Source organism: Meles meles, chromosome 19 (genome assembly GCF_922984935.1).
Source record: "Meles meles chromosome 19, mMelMel3.1 paternal haplotype, whole genome shotgun sequence".
Classification (NCBI taxonomy): Eukaryota; Metazoa; Chordata; class Mammalia; order Carnivora; family Mustelidae; genus Meles; species Meles meles.
In genome coordinates this window covers 14,866,620-14,879,212 of record NC_060084.1, presented here as the reverse complement: position 1 = coordinate 14,879,212, position 12,593 = coordinate 14,866,620, and the positions used below count along the sequence as shown (strand labels likewise).

The 12,593-nt window shown below is 48.5% G+C and overlaps 1 protein-coding gene across 3 annotated transcripts in view; it reads left to right on the top strand.

Annotated features, from left to right (window-relative positions):
* ZFHX3 (zinc finger homeobox 3) overlaps positions 1–12,593 on the top strand; it is a 247,003-nt gene that overhangs the window by 54,699 nt on the left and 179,711 nt on the right. The window contains exon 1 of one of the 3 annotated variants that reach the window (XM_045987320.1): positions 6,068–6,184. The exons of the other annotated variants lie outside the window; for them this stretch is intronic. The gene's annotated coding sequence lies outside the window, so the exon portion shown is untranslated. Of the gene's footprint in view, positions 1–6,067; positions 6,185–12,593 lie in introns of those variants that run through there. 3 annotated transcript variants of the gene reach the window in all.

Sequence of the window (12,593 nt, the reverse complement as noted above, 5' to 3'; positions counted from 1 at the left end):
TTAAGACTTTATCCCACTATCATCGATGGGCGCTGAGGAGCAGTTTCAAAGGGAACCTTTTGGTGAAGAAGGTATGCCTTTTTAAAAAGCAAAGTTAGATTTATGTTGGTGATTTCCTTTCCCAGTTGGTTTGGGAGCATCCCTTTTTGACCAGGGCCCTCCTGTTCTCTTTCAAGAGCACCAGATCTTGCCCTCATGCACAGAGAGTGGTGGGGAGGCTTTCTTGGCAACAAGGAATGGTTTTTACGAGTCAGAGGGTCAAGGGTTCACCATACCAGTTGTCAGTCGTAATAACTAGAGGGCTAGCAAAACGAGATTGACTCTGAGCTGCTTTTCAGTGTGTCTTTCCTGTGATCCTGCATCCAGAGTACTGGTTAAACCAGTCTGTATCTGGCTGATTATTATCAATAAAGTCAACTTAACTCCGTGGCCAGAAATGGTCTCTAGCAGCCAGCAGCTTAGGTTTACCAGGTGAAACTGCCATAGTGACTGTGGTTTGCTTTTCGTGGAGGACAGTGCCTCTTCATGGGAGAAATTGGGACCATTTTTGCATGGAGGGGGTGGTGAGGGTGGGGAGAGGAACCGAGCACCCACCCTGTCTTGCATACTCATAGCTGGTTATGAATGTTGTTACGAGGTTGATCTCTTTCCACAGAGTTGATGGACTGTTGTTAGCATATTGGTAATTGACAATGAATGGGTAACTGCATGGGCTGTAGATTCTGACCCTTTGTTGGGAACCTACTAGATGGTGACTGGTGGCCTATACACATGGGGTCACCAAAGATAAAAAGCCACATGTAAGGAAGCCACGTGTAGCTGGACTAGTAATTACCCACACAAATAATTACCTACATTTAGGAGCTTAGGAAAACTAGGAGAACCTATGAATAGTCACAGTTAAGTGGAGGACAAGGATAGCACAGTGCCTCTTGAACAGAAAATTGAAAAATTCTGGAGCTTAAGGGCTTTGGTGGCTGGAATAATACAAACATTTATTTGCATTTTCAGTTTGCACTTTTCTCATATGGGCTCCTCTGACCCTCTTCACAATCTCAGAGGTCATTTGCCCAGACCAGGACCTCTCCTGGGTTCGTGGTGAGTTGCCAAGGCCTGGTGAACTTACATGATTCACCCAAGGTCATGTTGTTAGGGAGGGTCAGGACTCAACATGGGGTTTGGGGGCCTGATTCTTGTGTGCTTTGTGCACACCATGCCATGTCCCTCACCTACAATTTCTGCAGCAGCTTGGAGTGCTCTGAGAGTGACTGATAGCCTTTGTAGGATTCATCTTTGAGGAAGTTAGGGGCTGGCTTTGGGGAGAGGAATATGGCAGCTATAGTTGTGGATGTGATTGGAGGGACAGAAAAGGTGTCTATCAGAGTGGTCTGTGCCAGCGGCTTAATTTCCTTTATTTCAGGACTGGAAGTTATTTAAATTACTTTATAGACTTCCTGTTTCCTTGCAAGAGCTCATTAAGTCCAGGCTGAAAGGCCCCTTGCCATAATGGAGCTGCTAGGCCTGCAGTTCCCATTTCAGCCGCTAGGACACCCAGGTTGGAGAGGTCTGTGCTGAAAAAGGAGAGTTTGATAAACTCATTTATGGTGACCCTTTTCACAGAAGTCCATTGAGGACTGGACATTGATGGCCTTCCTCAAGGACAAAGAATTTCCCAGCGTTCTGGACTCTGGAGACAATTTTCTGGACTTGTGAATTTCGCCAGTATGTCATGGGATGAGGCAGGCACAGCTCCTCTGGCCATAGGCCCAGGCACCCTGCTTCCATTTTTTGGTGATGGGAGCAGAGCCTTGGATGAGATGTGGCTGTGGAAGCGGATGTGTGTGCTCTGAAGACGGAGGATTTCCCCAGTAATGAGGCCGAGTGTTAATATAAGCGTGGATTACCTTCCCCCGTCTTTGACTCGACAGGAAGGCTTTCAGACGGGGGATTTCAGAATCGCACTGCAGCTTTTGAATGGTACCCAGAGGCAGCTCTTGAAGAGAGAAGTGTTTGACTGGATGGTTTACCTTTGAACTTGCTGACAAAATGATTTTGGGTGACCAGGAAGTACCCCACCCCATGCGCATTTATAATTGATCCATCAGGGGGAAACCTGTCCCTGCACTGGGGCCTGAATTTGTTGCGGAGTGCTAATTAGAAATAGTAGCAACAACTAGCCGGTGTTAGGAGGGAGCGAGCGTACGTGGTGTCAACATCGAGAAGCTGTCGCTGGCTCCCTGTGGATGCGTTGGCCAGCTGTGATGCACAGAAGCCGTGCTGCTTACCTGCCATCCACCTGGGGGAAGGTCGAAATCGGACGGGCTCCTGCCTCCGGGCCTTCCTTGCTTCAGTGACTTTCATTCCTTGGCTTGAGGTTCTTTGACACACCGTATGTCCCTCTGGTACTCAGTAGGTCCAGAAGGTCTCGCGGGGATCCCACACCAGGAAGTTGGGAAGGGCCTCATTCCTTCCTAACAGGCAGATGAGAGCCTTTCCAAAGACGGAGCTAACACGGCGACTCAAACGTGGAAGAGTCAGACTTGCGTGTCCAAGTGAATGCTGAGTCTTAAATATTCATTTACAACGTTCAAGTCTGTAATTTCTTCATAAAGAATTCTCAAATGATAAAGATGACCTGGTAGGCATCAATTCACTTGTATTTTCTAAAAGCTTTTGATAAGGTCCCTCATAAAAGATTAAGAGAGAACAAAACCCCAGTGTGGTGTAAAGTTCTCGTTGTGGATTAAAAAATGAGAAAGTGACGGGGAACAGAAGGATCCTGGTGGAGAGCTGTTGCTCATGGTGGGGATGTGTTAATAGAGGGGTGTCTGAGGAGCCTGCCGTGGGGGCTGTAGTGATTAAGTGTATTAATTGTTTGGGGAAGGAAATGGAGGGTCTGTTAGTGCTGTGGACTGCTCTCACCCTGGTTTTTGTCACTGGATTCAGCGCCTTGAAGGCACGGGGGTGGGGTGGGGGGGCTTGGGCGGTGCAGGGGCCGAGGAGAGGAAGTTTGAGGAAGTCTTGAGTGTAATTCACATGGGCAGAGACTCTAGTCCATGCGGAAAAGCTACGTCAGCCCCTGAGGAGAGAGGCTCAGCAGTCCTCCTGGGCAATGACAGTTCAGTGCAATGGCTTTTGCAGGACAGCAGTTCGGGATGGGGTGGGATCCCAGACCCAAGGGTTTCCTTAGGGAGAAGGGAACGTACTCTTGTGCCCTTGGATTCTTTCGGCCCCAGTGTATGGGAAGAGGGACAGTTCTCGAGTCTTTCTGGCCAAGTTCTTTTTTGTGCAGCCGCATTTCTTTTCAGAGTCATGATGAGGGCAGTCTGCTGTACCTGGAAATGCCCGTCTCTGTGTTTCTCTGCGGGGACTGAGCATACCACTCTGAAACACACGACCTGTGTGTTCCCAGCAGGTGATCCTACAGATCGCTTGGGGTAACCACATAGCCCCGCAGCTGGGATTTTCCCAGGACGGGGTGGCCATGCTGTTGGGGGAGGCAGGGGACTGTGAGTTTGAGTGGGTGAGGGGGGTGGCCTGGGCAGGGGATGCAGGCTGGGCAGCCGTGGAGCTGTTGTCGCACGTCCTGCCTCTTCACATTTCTCTTCCGCTGTTTCTGGAGGCCACTTGCCGTGTTCCTTCTGTGGCTGCGGTGGAAGTTCCTTGAGCATGACTGTCTGCCTTGAGAGCTTGTACTTTCCCGCATGGGCTCTTCTAGGCAAGCCATGGATTTCTTTAGTTACCCTCCTTTATTTACCGGTTTCCTTTTTAGCTGTCTCCTTACCCAGGTCCCACTTTAACTGAAACCTGGAAAATGCTGGCCTCCCTCAGTAGTGGTGCCGAGTCTCTCCTTTTGGTTGTTCGCAGATGCCTCTGTGTGGGTTGGGGTCCCCTGCAGGGCCTCTAGTCCACCCCCCACTCCCCCTCAGGGAATTTTTGCAGTCTTGGTCCCACATAGTTAGAAGCTGCAATTACTACTTGGTTGCTAATTACCCGGCCTAACATTAGATCAGTTTACAGAGGGAGCTGGGAGCCTGTCAGCAAAGGTCAGCCTGAGGTCCTCTCACTAACCAGGCCTCTTGTGATCGCTGTACAAGGAAGAAGGCATTAGCAGGGAAGGCTGTGGGGGCCAGCTCCGGGCTTCATGGTCCTTGCTGGGGGGATGGGAGAGGGAGAAGGGAGCCATGGATGACTATAAAGGGGTCAGGGAGGCCAGTAACCCTTCTCACAACCTTTCTCAGAAAGCCCGGAGGGGGCTGAAGCCCTTCCTTTCAGAGATGGGTACATGGAGGAAGCCAGGAGGTGCCAGCTGGTGACTTTTCCTAGTTGACTTTTCCTAGTTGACTGTTCGAAGGGGCAGTTCAGCCCCTCAGTGGCAGGGGTGATGGTGGGGGGAGCAGGGCCTACGAGAGAGCCCCCTTTCTATCTTCTTACCACCTGTACTGCGTTGTTGCCTTATTTTTCCTTTCCGTCGGCTCTCCCATTAAAACCCTGAATACCTGCTCTAGCATCATCCCTAAGCAGTAATCCCCCACGAGCTTGGGGCTGGTTGTATTGGTTTCTGTATTACATAGATAATGATTCAAATTTAAACCGTTCATCCACATACTGCCTGCCGTCACCCCGTGGCTAGTGGAGAGCAGAGGTGGGAAAGGCACTAGCCTGGAATTGCGAGTGCTTGTTCTCAGGTCCTCTTTGCTTTCTCGTGACATGTGGGGCTGTGGGTGAGCCTCCCTGCTGCTCTGAGCCTGGACACTGAGGCTGACCCAGCGTCTCCTGTGCCACGTGCCTCACTGTCTTATTAACTCTTAGAGCCACGCGGGGCAAATGCAGTCTCTACACCTGCTGTATGTCTGGGGGTCCAAAGTAGGTTGAGAACTTACAGCTTTAAAATGGCCTCTGTGCTGGGATGTCAGCTGAAGGCACATGGTTGTGGCCTGTTCTGTGCTGTGTTATGTCTTTTTTTTTTTTTTTTTTTTAATTACTGACCCATCCCAAAGTCCTGTATCTGCCTGTTGGTCACAGTGTTAGAAGAAGTGGACTGCAGTGGGAAGGACTGGAAAGGGAAGAAGGCTCAGCTTCTCACAGGTGGATCTTTAAACTCTGTTAAGCAGCTGGGGCAACGTCCCCGAGGGCGTGGTTCCAGTTGTCTGTTTGGCCTGGCCCTGGTTGGGACAGGCCTGGACTTCCCCACAGTGTTTGCCCTTCCCATCAGGGAGAGATCAGTATGTGGTCAGTGGGGGCCTCGGAGGCAGGGTGACAATGTGTTATGTTGATAACGTTCTTGCAGTCTGAGACACAGCTTCAGAGCCGCTCAGGAACTCCTTGTTGGGTCTTGTCACAGGTACGGCGCGTCTCCCCGGCCCCAGGAGGATGCTGTGCCTTCCTGACCCTCCGAAATGGCTGAGGGACAGCACTGGGAGGTTTAGCACTGTTCCCCACGCCACTGTCGTTAGGGGCGTGTGCCCCTCTTTGGACAGAGTCTGAAATGGACGGACCTGGACCAAAGACTTTTTGATTGGTGTAACAAATGTTCAGAAAGGAAAAGGACCCTGTGTTACTTTGTAAGTTAAGAAGGTTTGGCTGGAGGGGTCTAACGAACGTGCCATGGGAAGTAGTCAGGGGAAGGTTTGAGGCCAGAACGTGGGCCTCTGGTTCCTCTTCTTTTCCTGGGCCAAGGAGTCCCAGGCCTGTGCATGAAAGAGGCTTTACAAAACTATTTTACTGAACTCCTCCCCACCCCCCGCCCCGCCCCGCATGCTGACGAACACTGCTCCCCCCATATAACTTCACGTTCTTGTAATTAACATATAATTTGATACCTAGAAATTCATGCTGGGTGGAGCTGGAAAGGATTACTCAGCTTTAAGCAATTTAGACTCTTGGGTTCTAGAACTCTGTGTGCTGTGTCCCAGCTCTCCTATTACTGCTAACTTGTTTTGCCAATATCCTTCCTACTTATTTCTTCCTTCTGTCCTGTGCAGATGAGTGAAATGATGATACGGTATGTTTTTGCATTTAAACAACTGAAAGGTTGTTGACTCCTCTACGTGGACTGCCTGCTTCTCCAGCATGTGTGTCCTCAGCTCTCTTCTCTCACTGGCTGGTGGAATTGGATGGTGCTGTAGTTTATTCCACTTGCTGCTGCTTCGTCAAGGCGGTGCCATCAGTATTAAAAAATGCAGTAAGTAATTATCAGGGAAGAATAAAGATGAAAAATTAGGATGGTTTTGAGATTTAAATTTATTTAGAGTATATGCTGATGGTTATAAGTTTTGTTGGAAAGATTATTTACTGTGTTGACACACGTATTAATGTGGGAGGGTCGTGGTTCTCAATGTATATGATGCCTGCCCATTTAAAGATAGAAAGACTAGGGGAACTCTGACCTGGAGCTGAGAATCGGCGTAGTTGAAAGCCCATGAACATATTGTGAAAATAAATCTGAATGTCCCCATGCTTTGAAAGAGGGCACTTAGAGCCGTGCAGATGGAAGGTTGGCTGTGACGTAAACGCAGAGGTAAAAGTGAATCCCTTAAACCACAATGGTAAGTGGGTTCTGACTTGGAGGACAAGGCTGACTCTCCCTTCTCCCGAGTCGCGACTTCCTGATCCAGTGGGTTGAGGAGGAGCTTGGCTCCTGGTCCCCCTGAGCCTGCTGTCATCGGTAGGCTGCAGGGAAGGTGGGGCCCAGGAGAGTAGCTCAGAGGTTGAGCGTTTGTTCGCTTCGATGGACTGACTGTGCTCGTGGGTCTTCAGGGCTTGAGAACTTGACTCTGGAAAGCTTCTAAATTTGTTCCTAGTGAGTTGATTTATTTTGTTGAGGTCAAATTAGAGCTAATGGCCCTAATGGTTTACAGTGCTCCTAAATGGGCCTTAGCACTTAGGCAGGCTTGGCTGGCCATTTTGGGCGGGTTTCCAAGTGTGGACCATATCATTCTGAAGGTATGTTTTTTTGTTCAAGGTATTGTTGCGAGTACAATTTCTATGTGTAAGCGAGGTTAAAAGGTAACAGCAGAATTAGTAACACTTAATAGTCAACTTTCTCTTGGTATCAGACATGGGAATGTGTTTGTTCACGTGGGCCATGGGGGCATCTGGTGAGCGAGCATGGCGTCCCGTGAGGGCTCAGCCATTGACGATTGTGCTCTGCCCCTTTGCCTAGGAGTATATTGTTGATGAAATGCGGTCATGGGGAAGCCTCAGATTTTTTCGACTCTTCCTGGTTGCCAAGTCGGCTCTTGCAAGAGCAGGTAACCAGGTTAAACTAATCTTGGTGCATCCCTTCCAGCCATGCTGTGATATCTGTAAGTTCATGGCAAGGTCTTTGGCAAGAGGATTTTAAAACTGGCTGCTGTCCCCTGATTTCTGTGTGATTGGGAGTAGGTGGAGCAGACAGGTGCCTGCAGAGGAGGTACGAGTCTCTGCTGGCCCACAGTATTAAATCGTGCATGTGTATGCATAGGCAGGCTCCGTGAGCAGTGATCTCTCAGGGCTGTGAGGTATAGCTGAAAGGGGAGAGAATCCAGAGGCTGGAGGTTTCACTCCCTAAGCTGAGGTGGTGGAACAAGGCAGAGGCAGGAGCAGTGGTTAAAGATTACTCCATGCTTTGATTGGGGAGGGCGAACAAGTTCCTTCCGATCATCTTTGGCCCATGAACTCTTAGAGTAGTGTCCTCTAAGTTGCAGATGTGGCTTCGAAGGTCAAGTCCAGTCAGCTTCTGTTGTGGGTAAAATCCTATTGGCTGGTATGGACTGAGCCAGAGCTTAAGGAGGTGGAATTTGAGGGATGGGTGTTTTGCCTTCTAATTGCTAACGGAATGGCTCCTGGGTTCTTCTCAAAATTTGGGTTCCTTTTTCCCTCTTGCATACTCTGGAAGCACACTTTCAGTGTATCTGCAAGCTTTGCTATCTCACTTATTCTCGAGACGAGATGGAATGGGTTTTCCCTTGATCACTTTGAAGAATATCATGGCACCTGGGAGATGTCTACTTCTACTGAGAAAAAAATCTCCACGTTCATCTAGTTTATCTGGAAAATGCATCATAATCATTGTGAGCAGTATTTTAAATGGGAAAACTTGGGTCTCAAAGCAGATGGCTGTGTCTGCGACCAAGAAGGAATTAATTTCCACTATTAATAAAACTAAGCTTTTGTGTCGGGCCTCACAGAACCTGAGACGCGAGCCTAGGGTGGCAGCCAAAGTCACCGTTGGGTTGTGTCTGTGGATGTGCCTTTTGAACTCGGCATTTGGCCGTGTTCAGTTAGTTTCCACGGCCACCAAGTTCTCCAGAGAAGTTTTAATTACAAACCAAGGTGATGTGGTTTCTTAAATGTGTTGTAACAAATGGATGTTCGTCCAAGTAGCCCTGAGCAGCCCCCTCCATCAATAAAACCCCATAATTATCACATGGTGGGCTCGGAGGAGGAAATCTCAACGCCCTGAGTGTCTAGTCGGCTGTGCTTCCGGCCTCCCTTTCCTGAAGTTGGGGGCAGGGCGAGGTGCTGAAGGAGAGGCCTCTTCTCAGAGGCTCCGAGAGAGAGTGATGACACAGCCAGGACAGGCTCCGATGCTGTCCCAGGGTGGAACGTGTTAATAGCCCCGGGGGCGAGGTCCGGCTTTTTTTGGTGGTGGGCCAGGGGTAGGTGTTTGGGGGAGGGAGGTGGTTAAAATGGAAGACCTTGAAATGGCCAATCTTTATTAGTTTTGTAAACAGCTTGAGGAAGTGCTGGGAGCATCTTGCAGGGACCCTGCAATTATCATAATAAACAGTTTTATCATCTGCTTGGCAATCAATATTGTGGCTTATGCTGCTTTAGTATCTCAGTGGTATTGATTACCTTAACAACTGTGCTGCGGTCAGCTTCCATTAACCCTTGCTCTGCCGGCAGGGCCCGTGCCTTCCACCGTCGGAGGGGAGACTGCTCTGGTGCCAGCCCAGGCAAGCGCTCGAACTTGACAGCTCGCCAGAAAGTCAGATAAAGCTTTTCATCGCAAGGCGCCCAACAGAAGGAAGGGTTTTAACCAGGGAATCCTGAGGCTAGGGCATCTTTTTAAAGGCATCTTTCTTTCTTTCCTTTATTTTTATTTTTTAGGAGGTGGTGTGTAGAACAGTTACAGTAGTGGGTTTTCAGCCGTGGCTTGGACCTCTGAATGTTAAGAGTGATGATTCTGATTCTTCTCTGCCGGGACTCTGTCCGCTGCTCCCCTCAACTCCTCCTCCACTCTCCTCAGCAGAGGAGGACAAGTGTGGAATTGAACTGGGAGCTGCAGTGCTTACGTCCTCATGGAACGGGCATTCCTGGGACTCTGAGAATTTGTTTTGTGATCCACATTTTACTCCTAGAAAAATGCCTATCTGGGGACATCTCGTAGGATTCAGTTGAGTGTCTGAGGTGCATTGGCCAGCCGGAAGATGACAGAATGCTGGAGATAGATTTTGATGCCCCTGGAGATTATAGCCCTCCGCTGGCTGTCCCCGGGTCTGGTCTGGTTAATGTTGATGCTCCCCTTTTCTCTTGATGAAGCAAAGACAACAGGGACACTTTACCCTAGGAGCACCTGGGATTGACTCCCTGGATCAAGCCGGTAGTTAGGGACCAGGTAATGACCGAGTGACAGTCATGCAGAAACTTTGGGGACAGGATCTTGCCAGTGATAGAGGTGGTGGTGTACGTGATTAGGTTGATTTTCCATTTTTTTTTCTTTTAACTTCTCTGTTTTATTTTAAATATGTATATACGTGTGCCTCTGCATATATATATATATATATATATATATATATATATATATATAAGCAAGTATGAAGCTGGGGGTGAGCTTGCATGCCATATCCAGTGGCTCAACCGCTTTGATGTAATGTTAGTAAAGACTGCCCTAGTGGTCTTCAACATCCCATAGGCAAAAGCGCAGGTGCTCTTGAACCTGGCTGCCACTGACCTCGCGTGAGAAGCCAGCTGCCACATCTAAGAGTCAGTCTGTCATGTCATTGAGTTTCATGGTGTCTGTGGGCAGTGGAGAAGGAGCAAAAATCAGAGGCAGCAGTGCTTGGACTTGGAGGAGAGCGAATTGTGTCAGCCCCTGTCACTTTCCTGCCCTTTCTGTGCCAGGCTTCAGCCTGTGGCTTCCTTGTCCTTCGTGGCTGCCCAAGGAAAGCCAGAGGTGGAAATTCTTCAGATGGGGCCGAGGCCTGTATGTATGTGATGAAGGGGAGGGTTGTGGGCTGAACTTGGGGAAGTCCAGGGAGGTCCAGGCAAGGCGGTCAGAGGTGTATGGAATTCCCAGCCAAGGGCTAGGTGTCCCTATAAGAAAGTGTCAGGCCACAGAGTATGGGCAGCAAGAATGTAAGGCTACACAGGCTTTACCTGGTAAGGTAATCACAAGACTTGACCTCAGTATCAAGCCACAGGCTAGATGGGCAGGGCTGAGCTTGCAGATGGCAATGAACAGTTAGACCTGTGCCAGGTGAGGGAAGGGTCCCGAGGAGTAATGGGGGATCTTTTCTGTCCAGATGGAAGCTGGTGGGAGTGGTTCTCCACATTTGGTTGGAGAGTCTGCACAGGGTCATGGCTTTCAGCCTTCTCTTCTGATTGTACCTTACCACGTCACCCTCCCCGTGACTAGGATGTCAGGGGATCCCTGTCCCCATTGTCTCGTATTCTGGACCCACCCACTTCTGTCTCCTTTCTCCTTTTGCCCAGACAAAGCTGGTTCTACATATTGGAAGGTTTTATTTGAAGCTTAATGCTCTTCCTAAAAATGTCCCTTAGATCAGTTGGGCCCAGAGGGTGGGTGGTGGCTACGAAGTTGACCGAAGCTCTGACTCCTTTCCGTCTTGACAGGATCTGGAGCTCAGAGGGCTCCAGTACGATGGCAGAGGGTGGACTAGACCACTCCTAACCACAAAATACGCAACATTTGTGTTGGGAATGAGGCCAGTTCCCCAGCTTTTGATTTCATGTAGATTTGCGCACTTGTAACTCAGGAAGATGGGTCTCGAAGAAATCACACTGTGGCCGGCCTCACTCTTTACCTTCCCCACTGGGCCTTAACTTGAACTTTGTGTTGGTACTAGTGCCACTAAATCTGGACCTCATTCACGAGGATCTCCTAAACATTGACAGCGTTTTACTTTCTTCTTTTCACAAATAGCTTTTTGAGCTGAGCAGTCAGACCGTCTCATGAAGGAGTACAGGTGGTGTGGTCAAGAGCATTTTAGAGGGACTTGCACTCTGCCTGCTGATGTCTTACATTTTGTTGTGGCGGGAGATCCTTGCTTCAGCATTTGGCGCGTTACTAGGTGCTTTTCCAAGTCCTATAACCCTCTGATATATGTAAAATTTTGAGACTTAATGTCTTCCATCAGGATCTTGGCTGTGTGGCACAATCCCGTGTTTGGTATTATGTATAACTCTGTTTTTTAGGTGTGAGCAGTGAACTATATTTGGGGGGGCGGGGTTTGATGTACTCAGATTTTTTTTTTTCCTAATTTAGAAGACGAAATGTCATTTTTGAAGGGTTTGGAAAGATCACTGTCTTTCAGGAAGTGATACCTTCATAGAGAAAAAACACTGGAATAGAATCTGGAGACCAGATCCTGGTCCCTGATTGCTACTAAGCAGCTGGTGATCTGGGGAAAGAACGACTTAACAGTAGTTATTCTTATGTCTGATGAATCTCTTTAAACCAGTAAGATCTGAATTGTGATTCCCATTCTGTCTACTTAACAAGACAAGATTGCCGGAGATTGAATGAGAAATGGATATGAGTGTTTGAAAATGTATAAAAGACCGTGTAAATTGACGGAGCATTGTTACTTGAGCCCAGGAAGGTTGGTACTGGGTGTGATTGTTTTCTTGGTCAAATACTAATGCTGCTGTGGAAAAGTCCATTGCGAAGAGCATTTCCCAGAAGCCGCAGCACAGTGATGGGTGTGTATGGGCCCACACGTGGCAAGAAGCCCACTTGTCATGGGGCCATTTTACTTGCAGTGGAGCCCGAGAGAACCAGCCCAGTGGGAAGCAACTCAGTTCAGACTTTACAAAGCAATTAAGGTGACTTATAAAACATTCATACCGAGATGAAAAACGATGAACTCAAAAACAGTGGTTGGCAAATATCGCCTTATTTTGTAAACTCACTGAAAGTGTTTAAAATTATTTTTTAACCCATTAAATCAGTAAGTGGAGGCTTTTAACTATCAGTGGATGTGGTTTTCTTAACCAGAGTTTGGCTCTGAGCTCGAATGTCCTCTGAGGCTCTGAAATGGGACCCATTTTGCTCAGTGATGATAGTGAAAGTTACCACATATAAACGTGTCAGAGACTAAGCCCAGAGTGCGATGCAAGCTGTCTCTTCTGGTGGCCACTTGGTAGTGAGTGCTTGGTACCTTCCAAGGGTTAAGAGTAGGGGTGGGGTCAGCAGATAGTGAGTTTTGAAAGCAAGATGTAGAGATCAGCTCTTCTAAAGAAAGGAGAACTCATATTTCTTTGGAAAAAGGCTTAGCTGGTGGTGAACTTGTCAACTCAAGACTGAGAAGCTTGGGTCAGGCCAGTGCTGTGCTCTTTTCAGAAGTTGTTCCTGAACTGGGTAA